This window comes from Maniola jurtina, chromosome 8 (assembly GCF_905333055.1).
Source record: "Maniola jurtina chromosome 8, ilManJurt1.1, whole genome shotgun sequence".
Taxonomy (NCBI): Eukaryota; Metazoa; Arthropoda; class Insecta; order Lepidoptera; family Nymphalidae; genus Maniola; species Maniola jurtina.
The window spans coordinates 11,559,514-11,577,017 of NC_060036.1; the positions used below are offsets into that span (position 1 = coordinate 11,559,514).

Consider the following 17,504-nt stretch of genomic DNA (forward strand, 5'->3'; position numbering starts at 1 on the left):
AAGTAGACATAATATTATAAATTAATCATACAACGGCAAAATCTGCCCTAAATAGCCATAAAACATTGACAGTATGGATTTGCCGTAATGAATTTATACATATATATGAAACATTTTTTAAATAATATTAGGTACTAGCTGTACCCGGCATGCGTTGCAATGCCGTAAACAAACATGTTTTTTTTTATTCATATATACTTATGTAGTTTTTTTGATGCAGGAACCATCTCGGGCGCCCTCAGAACACCCTACCAAAGTTTCATAACAATCTGATCAGCGGTTTAGCCGCCTATAGAACACAAACATACAAACATTGATTTTTATATTTAAGATTAATGATAAGTGTATGTCTTGCATGAATTTTTAACACTTAATCCAAGGTGTATGACGAAATCATTGTAAGGATAAGAAATATACGAATAATAATAGAAATTGTACCTACTGTTAGTAGACTCACAACTACAAGTAAATAATGACATTGCAAAACAATTTAAAGCAAAACACAGCATTCCTGCGCGCGCTATATGTTTGCAGACGTGTTTGTAGGTAGGTAATTACACATTATATACAATATAATGTAATATAATTATATATACATTTGCTCAGGATAATCACCACTATTACACGATGATACTGTTATAATAACTACGCCGTAAGTTGGAAGTAGGCTCAGAAGTACCTTACTAGTAAGTAGGTACAATCGGTTGTTGGAACTTAGAAATTACTGAAAGAGTCCTCAACCTAGACAAAGTTTTTAGGTAACTATGTACCTGATCTAATTAGTAATTAGTAATTACTCTATTACCTAATATTCTTGTCAACTTTGGTCCTAGATTCTCGACGGACGACGTACATATTAGCGTATGACCATATTAATAATACGTCAGCTAATCTAATCTAAGGCTGAGAGTGTACTTTACATTATACTTTGTTCAGACTTTCCATCAGGTGTGATTGTGGTCAAGCGCTTGCCTATAGTGAATAAAGAAAAAAAAAGACTTAGTTTCGGTTATAAAAACAGGATAGATTTATGCCAGTGACATAATGCTGTCTCGTTTTAACAGTAGGTAAGTGCGCTACCTATAATAAATTTTAAACGGCTGAACCAATTTTTTTGGATTATAGCTAAGAACACTCTCGATCAAGCCACCTTTCAAACAAAAAAAAGTAAATTAAAATCGGTTCATTCGTTTAGGCGCTACGATGCCACAGACAGATACACAGATACACCGATATACAGATACACACGTCAAACTTCTAACACCCCTCTTTTTGGGTCGGGGGTTAAAAAACTAGGTTAATTAGTTAAATCGCAACTCGTGAGTTGTTTAAATGTATTTAATTGACGTTTCAATATGACCACAGTCGATTTCGCATAAGTATCATACCGACCTTCAGACAGTAAATTTCATAAGGTCACGAAGCAATTAAGACAACATTTATGGAAATATCGTTTGCGGAAGGAAATAAATTACAATGCAGAAGCCTTTGTTTTGCTTTTACTGCAAAATTTACCTTGTTTTTGTTTATGTGACCTCAATACAAAATCACTACTTTTACTAGGTTTTCCTTTTTCCGATTCTAATATTAACCACATCACGGCCTGCTTATGGCTCCTTACCAACATCACTTTTTAGGGTTCCGTGTCCGAAAGGTCCAACGGGACCCTATTACTAAGCCTCCGCTGTCCGTCCGCCCGTCCATCTGTCCATCTGTCTATCTGTCAGCGGGCTGTATCTCGTGAACCGTTATAGGTAGAAAGTTGATAACACATCTGCATTTCTATTTTGTAGTGGTTAAAGATAATGTAGAGAAGGCGCACCGTCTAATATAAGATTTTATTCATTCTAATGAAGTATCCTCCAAGCTACAAGTTTTAAGAGCAACTTTTACTCGTGTTACGAGTACATCCGCAAACGGTAAAGGATCAACCGGCACAGGTTTAGAAAGTTTTCTACCTCTTTGATGGTGATCTTTAAAGACCATCAAAAACATGTAGGTATTTTAGTGTAAACTTGGATCAACTCATGCACGTATTTAACGTATTATCTGAAACATATCCACTTTCTTAGGGTATACAGAGAAAGAAAACAGCCAAATTTTACTTATAGAGGATTTTATTATGGACTGGTGAACCTTGTCGAACAAGGCTATCGCCCTCATTCGAAGATCTGTTATAGAAAAGGGATCTCGGGGTAAAGGTCGGACCCTCAAATGACAGCGCTCAAAGGGCAATACCATGTTAACGATTATGAGGCCGTTGCCCGTTCGGTCAAATAGTCTTTGTCAAAGCTCCAAATTCATTTATGGATCTAACAGGATTTTTGGCCAAGAGATTATTTAAGGCACTTTAGCATGCCTTGTACGCAAGAGGCTTACATATTATATATATTATGCGATCCTCGTGTGGATACTTTGAGAAATTGGGTGTATATATTTTTTAACCCCCGACCCAAAAAGAGGGGTGTTATAAGTTTGACGTGTGTATCTGTGTATCTGTCTGTGGCATCGTAGCGCCTAAACGAATGAACCGATTTTAATTTAGTTTTTTTTTGTTTGAAAGGTGGCTTGATCGAGAGTGTTCTTAGCTATAATCTAAAAAAATTGGTTCAGCCGTTTAAGAGTTATCAGCTTTTTTCTAGTTTTCTTGTAGAAAAGAAGGTTAGATAACCGTTAGGTTCATAATAAATTATGTCAATAGACAAATGTCAAGCTGTCAAGATGGACGTTGCCTAAATACATAATTATTTATTTGAAAATGATGTTTTGGAAAACTCAGATACTTTGGATCGTCGGGGGTGTTATAAATTTTTAATTTGCACTTGTACTGTATAACTTCATATTATTATTGACATAAGACCTTCACCTTTCTACAACGAAACAGTAAAATGCGGCTTGCTTTATGCGGCTGACAACTTGACATCCAATCACTTGCACGAAACGAATTTGCTCAACTTCGCTAAAGCCTACCTTTACGTGGTACCCTTCCCGCGTAATCTAGGGTTGACTCCACCCTGAGGTCTGGAAGAGATTTTAGCTATCCAAGGCAACCCAGTTAATACCTCATACCTGGGAGCATTTGTTCTGGACTTCATAATATGGAAAGAGATATCCTCCAAGAGCTGTAGATAAGAAGGTACCTATAGGATATAATATAGATGTCCAAAATCCTCTGCAGCAACAAAATACAGCTTGAGCTGAGATGCCGCCTTGTAAAGTGCTATGTCTGGTCCACCCTCTTGTATGGTTGTGAAACTTGGGTTCTCAAAAAGGAAGCAACTAACCGCCTACAAGCTTTCGAAATGTGGATCTACAGGAAAATGCTCAAGATAACCTGGAACAGTTTTACACCGAACACTAAGGTACTGGAATTGGTCCACAAAGAGAGAGAACTCATGTCCACCATCATGCGAAGGAAGCTCGCTTTCTTTGGGCATTTACAGAGAGGAGGACAATTCTCATTCCCAAGATTAGTTTTGGAAGGGAGAATTGCAGGCAAAAGAGCTCAAGGTCGCCAAAGACGTAAATGGTTGGACGATATAAGGGGGTGGACAGGGCTTAGTTACCCGAAGATGAAAGAGGCGGCTTTTAATAGAGAAGCTTTTCGGATGATGATCGCCAAACTTCGTTTCGAAGAAGGCACGCGATGATGATGATGATGATCTCGCAGAGCAGCGCGGGCGCGCCTGTGGCCCACTTACCGTGTTCTATTTTTCAACGCGCGCTCCAGCGCCCTCTATAATTAGATCCGCATTGTTTATTGCGATCGGCCGCCTAACCAACACTCTTCCTGTATTTGTTCGCTTCATACATCGATATAAGTTTATAGTTATACCTACTAACTTAATATGAATTACAATGCTTTTTTTAAGTAAGTCGAGTTAGTACCTAAATTATTCCATCTAAATTAGTAGGTACTTACTAATACGAGAATACTTGACTAAGTCGTGATTGCCGTGACTCGTGGGTAATCTTATTAAATCTGCTTTTAAAAATATACGTCTGTAAAGAGCAGAATAAGAATTTTCTAATTTCGTACGCGTAGGCATGCGGAAGCTTGGCAGACGATATATTTAACGCACGCGATAAATATACACATTACTGGTACATAATATACACGATTAGTGCTTATGTATACCACACAGTTAACAACAGGGTGTTCGGTAAATAGTGGCCACGACTTCAACGTAGCATTTGCAAACAGTTCAGAAAATAGTTTTTAGCGCAACCCCAGTCTCAAGACATTATTTTGTGAGTTTTATCATCATTACCCATATTATTATTAATGTGAAACTGTGTTTGTTTGTTGGTTTATTGGTTTGTCCCTCAATCACGTCAACGGAAAAACGGATCAACGAGATTTTTTGCATGCATGCATATAAAAACCTGGAGACTGAGATAGGACTACTTTTTATCCGGAAAATCATAGAGTCCCCACGGGATTTTAAAAACCTAAACTCCACGCAGAACGAAGTCGCAGGTATCAGCTAGTTTTTGATATTATTATTTTTTCATTTTAATTTTTTTCTTAGGCTGGTTTTACAGTGACGCTTGCCGTCCGCGCGGGTGGTAAGCGCGCGCGGTGGCCGAATTGCCGTCAGCGCGGACCATCCAAGAGACGTAAAGCCGTAGCCCGCGACGCTTACCAACCGCGCTGGCGAAAGCGTCACTGTAAAACCACACTTAGGCTGAAGAGCCTGAGATTTAAAACTATAGATAGTTAGTCAAATTTGAAATTTTGGCTACAGGTATTAAACTCTCTGTAGTTCTCTACTGATTCACTAATTACTGTAACCTTCACAACACTGTTATTCATTAGAGAGAATAAGAAGGCTAATTGCAGTAATTAATTATTATTTCCGTGAAACCAACCTTCATCGACTCATCTCAAAATAGTATTCTGAGTTGCAGACAATCAACGCGTATTGCACAAAACTTGCAGTAAATTCTCATTAGGTCCAGATAATATGTCTTTTGCAATAAAAATTATTCGCTTCAGATTTGCTAATGAATCAATTCACGCAGCGCGAGGGGAGCGAAGCGAGACGTAGGCGTTGCCAAATTCTTGTTAAAAATCGGCGAAGTTCGAGTCAACCTCGCGCACTGAAGGTTCCGTAAGGAAGAAAAGACATCTGAAAGGACATCTCAGTTACTATTAAATTATATTTAAATGATACCTGCTTCTGCAGGAATTAGTTTACAATAGACATTGTATAGTAGCAAGCGATACTTTGCGGAAGACCATGTTATAATATGTACAAGGAAGTAGGAACCACAGGAATTCGCTGTAATCCGCCGTAATAAATCTGTAGTTATGGTACAACGTGCAGGATGCGATATGGACTGCCCGCCCGTTATACCAAACAGATTTGTCTGTTTTGGTGGGTTATAGCGAATTAATCTGGTGGTTTCTTGTGTATTTTAGGCAGATAAATGTCGGGATATCCATAAGACAACCAGAGTAACCGATATAGTTTAACAGGTTGCGACGCTTAAGTGGCAATGGGCAGGGTACATAGTTTGAAAAATCTATGGACGTTGGGGTTCCAAGGTGCTGGGATGGCGATCTCGCGCCAGAAGGCAGTGTTGGTAGACTCTCTGGTGGACAGACGACATCAAACGAGTGGCACGGAGCCGCTGGATTCAGACGACGCAAGATCGTAGCGTGTGGAAATCCCTACAAGAGACCTATTTTCAGCAGTGAACGGTTGACAATGACGATGACACCGGGATATTGAAAAATTCCTACGGCATTTTCGGACGAATTTGCCAGCAAAGGCTAGCCCAAAATAAAATTATGCTATTAATATTCTCTAAAACCTATTAGCAATATATCATTAGATTCATTATTAAAGGACGTGTATCCCAATGTCTCAGCGTAAATAGGTCGCGATAAAATACCTGCACTATTTTAAGATCTCGCTCGAAACAACTAGCGCTGTCCGTTTGGAATGTGTCCAACACACACATTACAAATTGAGTTTGTTAATGCACGCTTGTTGTTTACTTTCTAATGTATCCAATATCGACGTAGTTGTTTATACCGATAGATGTCCACTACGTCACAGAATTCATACTACACATTATAAATGCGAAAGTGTATGTTACGTTTTCACGGCCTATCCGTTTATCCCATTTGGGCGAAAGGTACAGCTGGCAAGTGGCAACCCAATATCGAAATAGGCTACTTTTTAACCCACAAAATCAGAGTGTTCCCACGGTTTCTTAAAGGCCCGTTTAAAATAGCTGGCATCCCGGAGACTGACATAGGCTACTTTTTTAGGCGACATTAAATAACCTCGTCTTAAACCTAAATCGAAGATATAATATTATTTATAATAGTACGTACGTAGTTTTCTAAGACATAATGTAATCTAGTCGGTAAATGCATATTTTCAGAGAACACGGTCTTATGACGCTTGTATTTCGCTTCACTCCGCGGGTTTCCGCGACCCTATAGCGATGCATTTAGATAGGTAATTGTGTTATGTAGGTATAATTAGTTAATTTATCAGAATGTTTCAAAATAGATTATTAGGTAGGCCTATAAATTGTTAATTCGCACTCCCGCGCCAATCAGTAAATTAACGGTATATCGTGACGTAACTACAGGTGCAGAAAACTCACCTCTTTGAAATAAAGACGCTTGGTACTTTCGGTTTAGCTAAATTTTTTTCACACGTACATGCGCTTTCAATGTGACATCCTACCGGTTCGTATAGTCGAAGCCTCCAGCGAACAACGCAATCAATTGCTGCCAACGTGTGAATACACTGATGAGATTACATCACCCTGTTTCATGGCACTCATAAGAACGAGATAATCTCGGATCTCCGCGAGTACGGATAAACTGGTTAGCTTCCTCTTCCTTTGGCAGTGCCATCAAACGTGCACCTCAGCACGCCGGTTAGCCGTGAGTCGATTGCGACACGCAAGCGACTCGTTTTCCTTCTACGGTTTGTGTGTCAGTGGGTCAATAGCTGGTTACTCGAGAATTATTTTGAGCAATACCAAAACCGGTTCGTGAATTACATTTGCTAAGTCTAAGGGCCAATGCACACACGATATCAAAGACCTAAATGTAACTTTTTAAGTTAACGTTGTATTTCCGTCATTTAGTATGTAAATTAATCTTCTGGAAAAACGTCATCAACGAAAAATATCTCAATAACTTGAGTCGAAGTGATTTAGAAATTTAGAAACGAGTTAGAGTAAACTAAGTCAGTATTTTAGAAACTCTTACGCATTTTAGCGAGATGGCACACAAGTGAATAATCTAGGTAAGTGAGTAATCTTCTAGGTAAACGCGTCCCATCTTAGGCCACATCATCATTTACCATCAAGTATGATTGTGGTCAAGCACTTGTCAATAATAAATTAAAAAAGGTACTTGTTTATCTTTTAATTCAGTTAAAGAAAAATGGATTATAATAATTCTTTTATGCGGGATCTCGACACTGTGATCGTTCGCAATGTCGCGTGGAAATAGTCGCAAAATGGTCGATTGCTGACGTTAAGTTGGATTTAGACCAAACGAACAAATACTCACTCTACCTATATCGATTCTGTTACTCCAGAATCCAGATAATTAGATACAGATCAACACTCAGTAAGCTGTTTATCCAAAGAGAAATTGACTTGTAGTCTAATCTACTAGAAATAATAAGAACTTTTGAATCCGATGCTTATGTTTACAAATTTTAGATAAATTATTTCATAAACCTATGCTTGTGTAGTTTATGGGTCATGGTCTCGAATCTCTACAATTTAATTTCGAAAAAATTAGATTGACCTTGAAGTTTTTATTTATTTATCCCAAAAACGCCCAATGCGCCTTTTATTGGCGCATAATAGCCAATAAAAGGCAAGAGAAGGCTTCTTAACGCCTAAAGAAGCCTTCTCTTCAAAAAAACTCTGAAAAAATCTGGCACAATAAAATCAAATACCGTTACACATAACGTATTCAGAATGCATAAAACATAGCATCGTTAGTTCCGGAGTTCAAGCAACGGAACGATTACGCAAATCGATATGAAAATCGCTGGTGGCAGATCGTAGCTCGATAGAGATCATAGTTGTGCAAACGAGCTTCAAAACTGTATCACCAGGCCAATGTCGACAGTCGCTCCCGTCGCCGACCGCTCGCTCCAAATACGTTATTTACCCATTGTACGGTGTATTATTCATTCAAATTTTATACGAAAGTAGGCGTTAATACCCAGAGAGCTGACATATGGGTTGAGGAGCTGGCGGACAAAAAGGTGTAACTCCATGGAACGAAGTTTTACAGGAGGAGCAAAAAAACGGAAACTTTAATGTATGCAAATCGATATGAAAATCACTGGCAGCAGATAGATCCATAGAGATCACAGTGGTGCAAACGAGCCGCGAAACTGTATCACCAGGCCAATGTCGACAGTCGCTCCCGTCGCCGACCGCTCGCTCCAAATACGTTATTTACCCATTGTACGGTGTATTATTCATTCAAATTTTATACGATAGTAGGCGTTAATACCCAGAGAGCTGACATATGGGTTGAGGAGCTGGCGGACAAAAAGGTGTAACTCCATGGAACGAAGTTTTACAGGAGGAGCAAAAAAACGGAAACTTTAATGTATGCAAATCGATATGAAAATCACTGGCAGCAGATAGATCCATAGAGATCACAGTGGTGCAAACGAGCCGCGAAACTGTATCACCAGGCCAATGTCGACAGTCGCTCCCGTCGCCGACCGCTCGCTCCAAATACGTTATTTACCCATTGTACGGTGTATTATTCATTCAAATTTTATACGATAGTAGGCGTTAATACCCAGACAGCTGACATATGGGTTGAGGAGCTGGCGGACAAAAACGTGTAACTCCATGAAATGACACATAACTATAACAATTCAGAAGCCGGCGAAAAAAATGGTATTATTACTAACGTTTTTGGCCCACTGAATACAAATCTCAACTCATTTCCAAGCAAATATGCTAAAAGTTTCGTGCTGTTTGGAACGAGCCAATTATGTCGTTATTTATCCACTGTACTGTGCGGAGTATTATTCTTTTTTTTTTTTAGAGAAAAGTAGGCGTATTATACCCAGAGAGTCGACATAATATAATTGATTGAGGCTTTAGTATTAAACCGGTCTATCAAAAACGAGTTAGTTTATAATCATAATCACGATTTCATGGTCGTAACAGAACAGACCATTTTATTTTATCGATGTTTTTTTCGCATACAGTAAACGCAGCATCCAACTAAAGTTAGATTAAGTTTTATGTGAGATTAAGTAATAAGTAGTTATTACTTGCTTATAAAATGTAATCTTATCAACATAATAATAAGTGAGTAGGTATTATATTCAAAACCCGTGTAATACCAATCGATGATTCATTGTGAGGGCATGGTTACTCAGAAATTAAAATAAGTATAGCCGATTGTAGTTCCAGAGAATAAAATTTCCCCCTTTTTTGCTACATCGTTATTTTGGATTCCGAAAAATAAATACTATAGGCATTATAATACAGGTTCACAATTAGATATTTTACTACACCAAAAAGGTAAACCTAGAGGGAAGTGCAGATATTGGGAGGATTAAATTACTTATTATCGTTGTCGGTAACATTTTAATTACTTCGTTATTAAGTAATTGGTGTCATTAACAACTTGGCCACGAAATAACAAGGTAGGTATTTGCAACTTGGATCATATCGGGCTAAATAGTACTTATAATATAGCCAAATGTTTCCCGTTTCTTGACTCATGTAAGTATTTTGTCGAATTTTTACTAGCCCGCAACTAAGACTCGTTGTGGATTTTAGATATTAAAAAATCTACTATGTACTTACTTTATATACAAACAAACACACTTATAAATATAAATAAGTAAGTAGTATGAATTAATAATCTAGATAAAAAAAATTGAATATGAACTTAAAATTAATCAGGAATGGAAGTTTTATCGCGTCCACGTCACCTACAGGTTTATTTATACATCAATTAGGTTCCTTTACAATGAATCTTTATCAAAATGAATTAGTGTAGATAGGTCAATTATCTAGCAGTATCACATGTTTGTGTACAAGATAGCTTAATTGCTTATAAATAAGAGGATCGTGGGGCAAAGTATCTTGCAAGTGTTATCTATCTTGATACAATAATGACACTTAGTTTATACGCTTCCGATTTGTGTTTACCTCTAGACCTAATACTAACTTAAATATACAAATGTGCTAATTCTGTTCTATTGTACACAATCTCTAAACTAAAATGACAGGTCTAAATGTATTGCTATCATTTTCAGAATGATCCCTGTAGAACCCTGCTCCCTGTATTACTAGATTTAAACCTGTCAATTTATTTTTATAGATTGTATACAAAATATTAATTTACTTTAGCCACAATAATTTTGCTAGTTCTGTCAGTGGATAAGAGCGCGAAATGTAGCCAAATGTCCCGTTTTTCTTGACATGAAGATCTAATATGTACAAGGAAAAGTATTGATTCATTTCATTTACAAGGAAGGGCTCGTGTGTAAAGCTACTGTTAGAGCCAGCACAGAGCCGTCGTCAGCAGCGCATGCTACAGTTTACATACTTCACACATCCTCCGCTTACAACTCGACTCCTTATTACATAACGAATGAGGAGCAGGTGAAGAAAATGATGTAATTTCACTTCTGGTCAAAATACTTTAATTTCACATATAAATCTGAACGTTTTTGGGCCACTGAATACAAATTTCCAAGCAAAACAGCCTAAAACTGCGCTAAAATTGACTCCAATGTTCGTGCTTTCGATAAAACGGTACAACTCAAAAGTTTCAACTATGTGCATTCAGGGTTTATTCCTCTTGTAAAATTTATTTTTGTGTAGGCAATTACACCGTTTTGTTCGCTAATTCCTCTAAGCGTTCACACGTACGCGCGCGTTCTAGATGACGCCCTGTCGTACCGTTTCCATGGCGCGTTGAGAATTTTCAATCTGAAGTAAATTAGAAGTAAAATCAACGGCAAGTAACGGAAAAGCGGCAGTTAACACGTAATGAATTGTGCGATCGAACGAGCTCGAGCAGTGGAAGTCGAGTGGGAGAATAGGGCTGTACACCATCAGTTCAGCTATGCCTGTTTTTAGGGTTCCGTATCCGAAGGGTGCCAACGGGACCCTAGACTCCTCTGTCCGTCTGTCCGCCTATCTGTCGCGGGCTCTCACTTGAACCGTAACGGCCCGTTCACACATGGGAGTCCGTTTTACTGGTACGTTTTTAATGGATACGTCATAAATTTATGCTGTGTTCACACATAGGCACCGTATAACGTTCAACGGATCCGTCATTACTGGATGCGATGTGTGAACAGAAAACTCGCAGTATACCGCCGCTATTCTACAAGGATGGATCGAATAATGGACGGACGGGACGGAAATATACATTTCCGTTCCGTCCGTCCATTATTCGATGACAAAACGGAATGTAATTTTTTTACGGAACGATATTTTTTACTGTATACAGAATACTGTGCCATGTGTGAAGTCGCTCATACAACTACATACGCCATCGACGGAAAAAAAACGTGCACGATAAAATGGAACAGTAAAACGGAGACATGTGTGAACCGGCCGTAACTGGAACAGAGCTGAAATTTTCACGGAATGTGTCCATTTCTATTGCCGCTATAGCAAATAATTTAAAATTGGCAACATGAAAATTAAAAAAAAATTATTACGAAACCCTTCGTGTGTGATTCCGACTTGCACTTGACCGATTTTATAATGATTGTAGCAAAAAAGTGCATTATTCAAGAGTTCAAGAACACAGAACATTGTTGAAAATGGAAGAACAGTTGGTTTATCCTTCAATCACGTCGCAACGTTGCGACCAATTGACGTGATTTTTTCCATGGATATAATTAAAGACCTGAGAGTTACATATGTTACTTTTTATCCCGGAAAATCAAAGAGTTTTCGCGGGATTTCTAAAAATCTAAATCCGCGCGCACGAAGTTGGGGGTATCAGCTAATTATAACCCTAGTAGTAGTAGCTAGTAGTAGATGCCCCACAGCGCACACCCACGCAGCGCCCGCGCTATCCCGCACCAGGTTAGAGCGGGGACTGTGCGGGGCGTTCCCACCCCGATTGCCATGTCAACCAGTCACGAACTATATGTGTGCACTTGACCACTTGAGCTATGTCATATTGTTCGTGAGCTGCGGTTTACCTACTAGGTACCTGCGGCTTGAGAGTGGCGTAGAATACTACGGCAATGGATGAATACGGATAAATATGGATAATAAATGGATGGATAATGGATACTATGGCAAGTGTCAGCCCTGACGAGGTTGCGACGCGGAAGTAGCGCGGTCGGTGAAAGTGCGGTGAAAGCGCGCGTCGCAACATTTACCTAATCGTACACTCTGCACGCCGGAGGCCGAGTTACATCACACATTTGTGAAAGTCAATGTTATGTCGATGCAGGCCACGACATTAAGCTGAATTCCATATATTAAGTATATGAATAGCTGTTTTAGGTCATAATAACCCGTGTAACATAGTAACAAAATCGTAAATAATTTTAAAGGCATAATATTAAAAATTGCGGAACCGGCACGGTTTGTGATTTGAGCCTGTCGTAGGACTATCTTAAAAATTAATAACAAAATCTTAATTCAGCCGTTTTTTGATTAAAACTGTAAAGTCCGCTTACGAGTTATCACTTATCGCCAAAAATTTTACAAAACTTAACATTATATAATGTATTACATTATAAAACAACTTACACTAGTGCATTCCATGACAGAGGCATTCAAATGACAAGATTTTTTCATGAAAATGTCGCAAAAAAAAAAGAACCCTGTACTTTAGTAACTTATTTAGCTCTTATAATATCACTAAGTCCTATCATCCAAAAACCAAAAAGATCGATTGCAAAATTTGTATCTAACAGACGAATAAATGAACAAGAAAGCGAATTACTAGAAACAAATATAGTCATTCATTTATTTCAAGCAGAAATTCTCGTGTGGGAGTTTTCAACCTCCTACGCATTTGAATTAATAATAACTAGACTTGCAACGAATAGTATATTCGGCAGTATACCGAATACCGAATATTCGGCGAGGCCCCTGACCGAATAGCCGAATATTAGGCAAAAGTATTCGGCTGGATTTTAGCGCCAAAAACTTGTACAGACGTGATTGTTTCGCCTGTTTTATGTACCAATGACTACTTAATAAATGATTATAAAAGAAATGAGAACCTTACCCTTCTAAATTTTGATTACCACAATAATTCAAATACATAGAATCCTCCATTTTTCCGATTCAGAAGATGATTATGTACCTGTGTTATGCACCAATGACTACTTAAATGATTATAACAGAACTGAAAATATGAATATATACGTAATCAATCGATTTTAATTTTTCATTTTACCAATTATTTCTCTATGAAAAAATATATTATTTAAGTATTCGGTATTCGGCCGAATAATATGTAGATATTCGGTATCCGGCCGAATATAATAAAAGCAGGCGAATAGGCCGAATACCGAATAGTAACCGAATATTCGTTGCAAGTCTAATAATAACTAAACGAGATGTAGATAACAAGTTTTTGCCTATAAATAAACTAAGTGTTCAAATCGTGTACCTACTTAATCTTTTTTTGGACGTGGACTAATAATAATAAACGTATAATGTACGAGTAATTTTAAATGTCTACGTCCTCGTACCAGGCACGTGAGAACCCCGATTTTCCTATTTTAATTAATCATCAGTTATAAGTTAACTAAGCGACTACTCAGCTACATTTATCTACTTATAAAACACGTTTTGTAACACCTAGTAAGTATTATGTGCATAGTAGACATAATATAGTGCTTACCGCACGTGAGTTAACAATAACAATTTTAGCTTTCAACGCGTGCTTGACATATTTACGTCTTCGTCAAAAAAAAATAACGGGTAAAAATTGTCGCCCACCCATTTTTTTTTTAACTATCTAATATTGAATGTTTTACAAGTCTGCTTTTGACACAACAAAAAAACCACTAAGGTTTATTTTGTTATTGCACATACGATTTTCGAATATAAACCAGCTATTTCTTTGGTCAAATCTTGTAACTGAATTTTAGGCCAGTTGCCGCCAACTGATTGTACTGGAAATACATAACTTCGATGATGATTCAATAATATGATATCGTGCAGGTTGTCTCATGATGGAGGCAGGGAAGGCCATAGGAACTTCTCAAATACCCATCATAATTCCGTCGTGTTTGGCCTCGTTGGATTTGCTTTGACACAAACATAAAAGCTTGTTTAAAAAAAGTTGTTTTTACTTAGTAATTTGAGGCCTACTTATTTCAGAATATTACTGATTTAATTAATTAATTAATTATTATATATTTATTGTAAGTATATTTTTTTTATTAGTGGAGTAACCCAGTACGAAAAATTTTATTACAAGTTTTTTTTACATCTTGTCATTGAAGTTTTTAGGCATTTAATGCATTTAGCATAACATAAGACTGTAAACAAAACGCAATTTACGAAATTGTGTTAGAGAAAGCGGTGGGGCGCGTTATCTTCACACAATGCTTATAAGGCTGAATGATAGCGAGTATCTATGTGGGTCGCGGAAGACCTACATCATACTGCGAATCAGAGATGGGCATAACTGCTACTTTGAAATGATATTTCATGAAATTAATATTTTTCTTCACAGTGATTTCCGCAGGCTTTAGTTTTCACGGTAATAAGTACAATAATTAGCGATTTTCACACTTAAAATCGTTTGGTACATTTATTTTATCAAGGTCAATGGCGCTGATATTACTTATTTCACAGGTGGTTTTTTACGGAAAGTGTACAATATCGTGAATACAATGCTGATTGCAAGTACGAACATTCGTTTTCCGCTATACCTTACATTAATGCTTTTTAACACGCAGCAATACTAGTATTCTCGCTCGCGCGCTCTTAGCTCGGGTCGGTGACCGTGCGCCACCCGTGCTAGCGCTGAATTCAAACAATAAAGCGGGATTAAATAGTGAATAATTTCAAACTATGTGAGATTTTTCACAGGCTACTTTAAGTAAGGTATAACAAGTGTTACATATGCAGAGCACGTGAAAAGCACGTGACTTTTCACTTGCTATCCGTGAAATGGTCCATCTCTACTGCGAATCAACACCAGCTTGAGTTATGTGTTTACGTTACTTACTCCCATTTCAGAGTTTATGACTTAGGTATATTTATCACCAGACGAGGTTCCGGTTCAGATAAATTATTATTATTCTCTAAGCACAAACATGTAACACATGTACATGTAAACATGTAAATGTAAGCATAAACCGATGTAAGTCCATTGCTGGACGTAGGTGTCTTATAGGGATTTCCACACACCATCCACGGTATTGCGCCGCCTGATCCCAGTGGTTCCCTGGGACTTGTGTGATGTCGCTTGTCCACCTAGTTCTAGGATCTTCCAACGTTGCGATTTCTGGTGCGAGGCCTCTATTTTAGCACTTTGGGACCCCAACGTGTACCTATCGGTTATTTTCGAACAATGTAACATGCCCAGTGCCACTTCAGTTAGCTATGTCAGTTACTCTGATTTTCATCTAGATCGTTTCATTTTTTTATTAGATCGCGGAGAGAAACTCCAAGCATGGCGCTCTCCATCGTCCGCTGAGGTTTTTGATGAGGCCCATAATAATTACCGACGATCCCTACATCACCACTGGCAACACGCACTATTTGAACATTTAAATACATCAATTTACAAGCAGAAATGGATTATTATCGGAAGTAGGAACCACGCTAGGCCGAAGTTAAAAAGACGAAGACATAATAGGTTTGTATATTATAAGTATGTACCTATCTATAAGAAAACAAAACCTTTTATCGTGAAATCCTTGACCTAAAATGAAACAGATAATAGTTATCGCGTGACCCACTGCGTTAAGTGTCTTATTTCTAATTTAAAACTTAATTGTTAAATTACACAACTCAAATTAATTACAAATGTGAAAATATAAAAACAATCATAAAATAGTGACCTCATGGATGGCGGGTGTAGCGGCCATTAGCATCTTGGCCTAGAAGCCAGCGGCTAATGGGCCAAGAGGCGCAATGGGAGCTTCTTCCATCGAGCCTTTTGGAGTATAGAGACCTTGGGGTCGCGGAACCGTGGGTTCTAGCCCTTTTTGAAGAAATTTCAAAAAGGTTATCGAATCTATAGACGATCCAAGAGCTGACAATTACCGTAGCCTAAGAATTAGTTTGGCTATCCAAAGCGGCAATGCTACCAGCATCTTGGGTATAATACTCGCTGAGGTGGCTCTATGACGTTTTTGATTTAATTTAATTCATAGTTTTTTCTAATATTTTACGTAGTTCTATTAAATTTAAATTTAACCATATTTTATTTAAGTATTATTTATTATTCTTAAGCACCATTTGAAATGGTTATTTATTAAGTAAGGAAAAAAATATTCTACGTGACAAGAAAGTGTACTTAATATTATAATAGCAGCCTTTGAAGATCTATAATTAAGTACCTATTTAGTTTCTCTTTATTACGATTTATGAATCATGACGCCGAGCAAATAATATGAGGGGAAAAGAATTAGGTCCAAGAAGAAAGTTGTAACTTATTTGCAAATTGCAACCTCTAATATTAGAAGGGAGGAGCCAAAGTTTTGGTTGCGATAGTGATGGGTGGCACGGCCTCATAATATGAGTGAGTGAGTCAGTAAAAGAATGCCTCTTTTTATATCGGCACAATTTATGACTCACTCTGCTAAACTAATTTTCAGGGATCCGTACTCGAAGTGTGCAACGGGACACTATTACTAAGCCTCCGCTGTCCGTCCGTCTGTCTGTCAGTGGGCTATATTATCTCGTGAACCATAATCTAATCTAATAGGTAGAGTTGAAATTTTCATACTATTGCCGCTATAACAACAAATAATAAAAATTACAAAATGGCCGTCATGCAAATTTAAAAAAAAATCAAGAGTATTATTTCATGTTTGATGGTACCTACGGAATCCTTCGTGTGCGAGCCCGACTCGCACTTAACCGGTTTTTCCTCGTTGATATTTAACTACCACAACTATCATAGCGAGTTTCGAAACGAAAGGACGAAGAAGTAGTTAATCTAATCGACTTTACAGGAAATCGATTACAAGTTTACAACTTCACCATCGTTTGTAATTTCCTTAACATAAATGATACATCGTATAAGAAGTTCGAGTTCTTCAAACTGTACAATATATTTTAGGTTCTAGCTGGTAAAGACATCATCGGTAGCGACCATTTTACTCAGAAATGACTGACATAATCGGAGGTTGTCCAAATAACATTCGCTAATTTCCGAATACAATATGAGTCACCTAAGGAATTACCAAGACATTATTATTGAAATGATTATTTATCTGCGCGTAGGTTTCATTGCGAACAAAATTTTGAATGAAATAAACATTAACACCTAGCCTGAAATGATTTATGAGGCTACT

General features: G+C 37.7%; 1 protein-coding gene across 5 annotated transcripts in view; it reads right to left on the reverse strand.

Annotated features, from left to right (window-relative positions):
- The window catches only part of LOC123867424, a 96,107-nt gene that overhangs the window by 36,014 nt on the left and 42,589 nt on the right, over positions 1-17,504 (reverse strand). The window contains exon 1 of one of the 5 annotated variants that reach the window (XM_045909434.1): positions 12,466-12,477. The exons of the other annotated variants lie outside the window; for them this stretch is intronic. The gene's annotated coding sequence lies outside the window, so the exon portion shown is untranslated. Of the gene's footprint in view, positions 1-12,465; positions 12,478-17,504 lie in introns of those variants that run through there. 5 annotated transcript variants of the gene reach the window in all.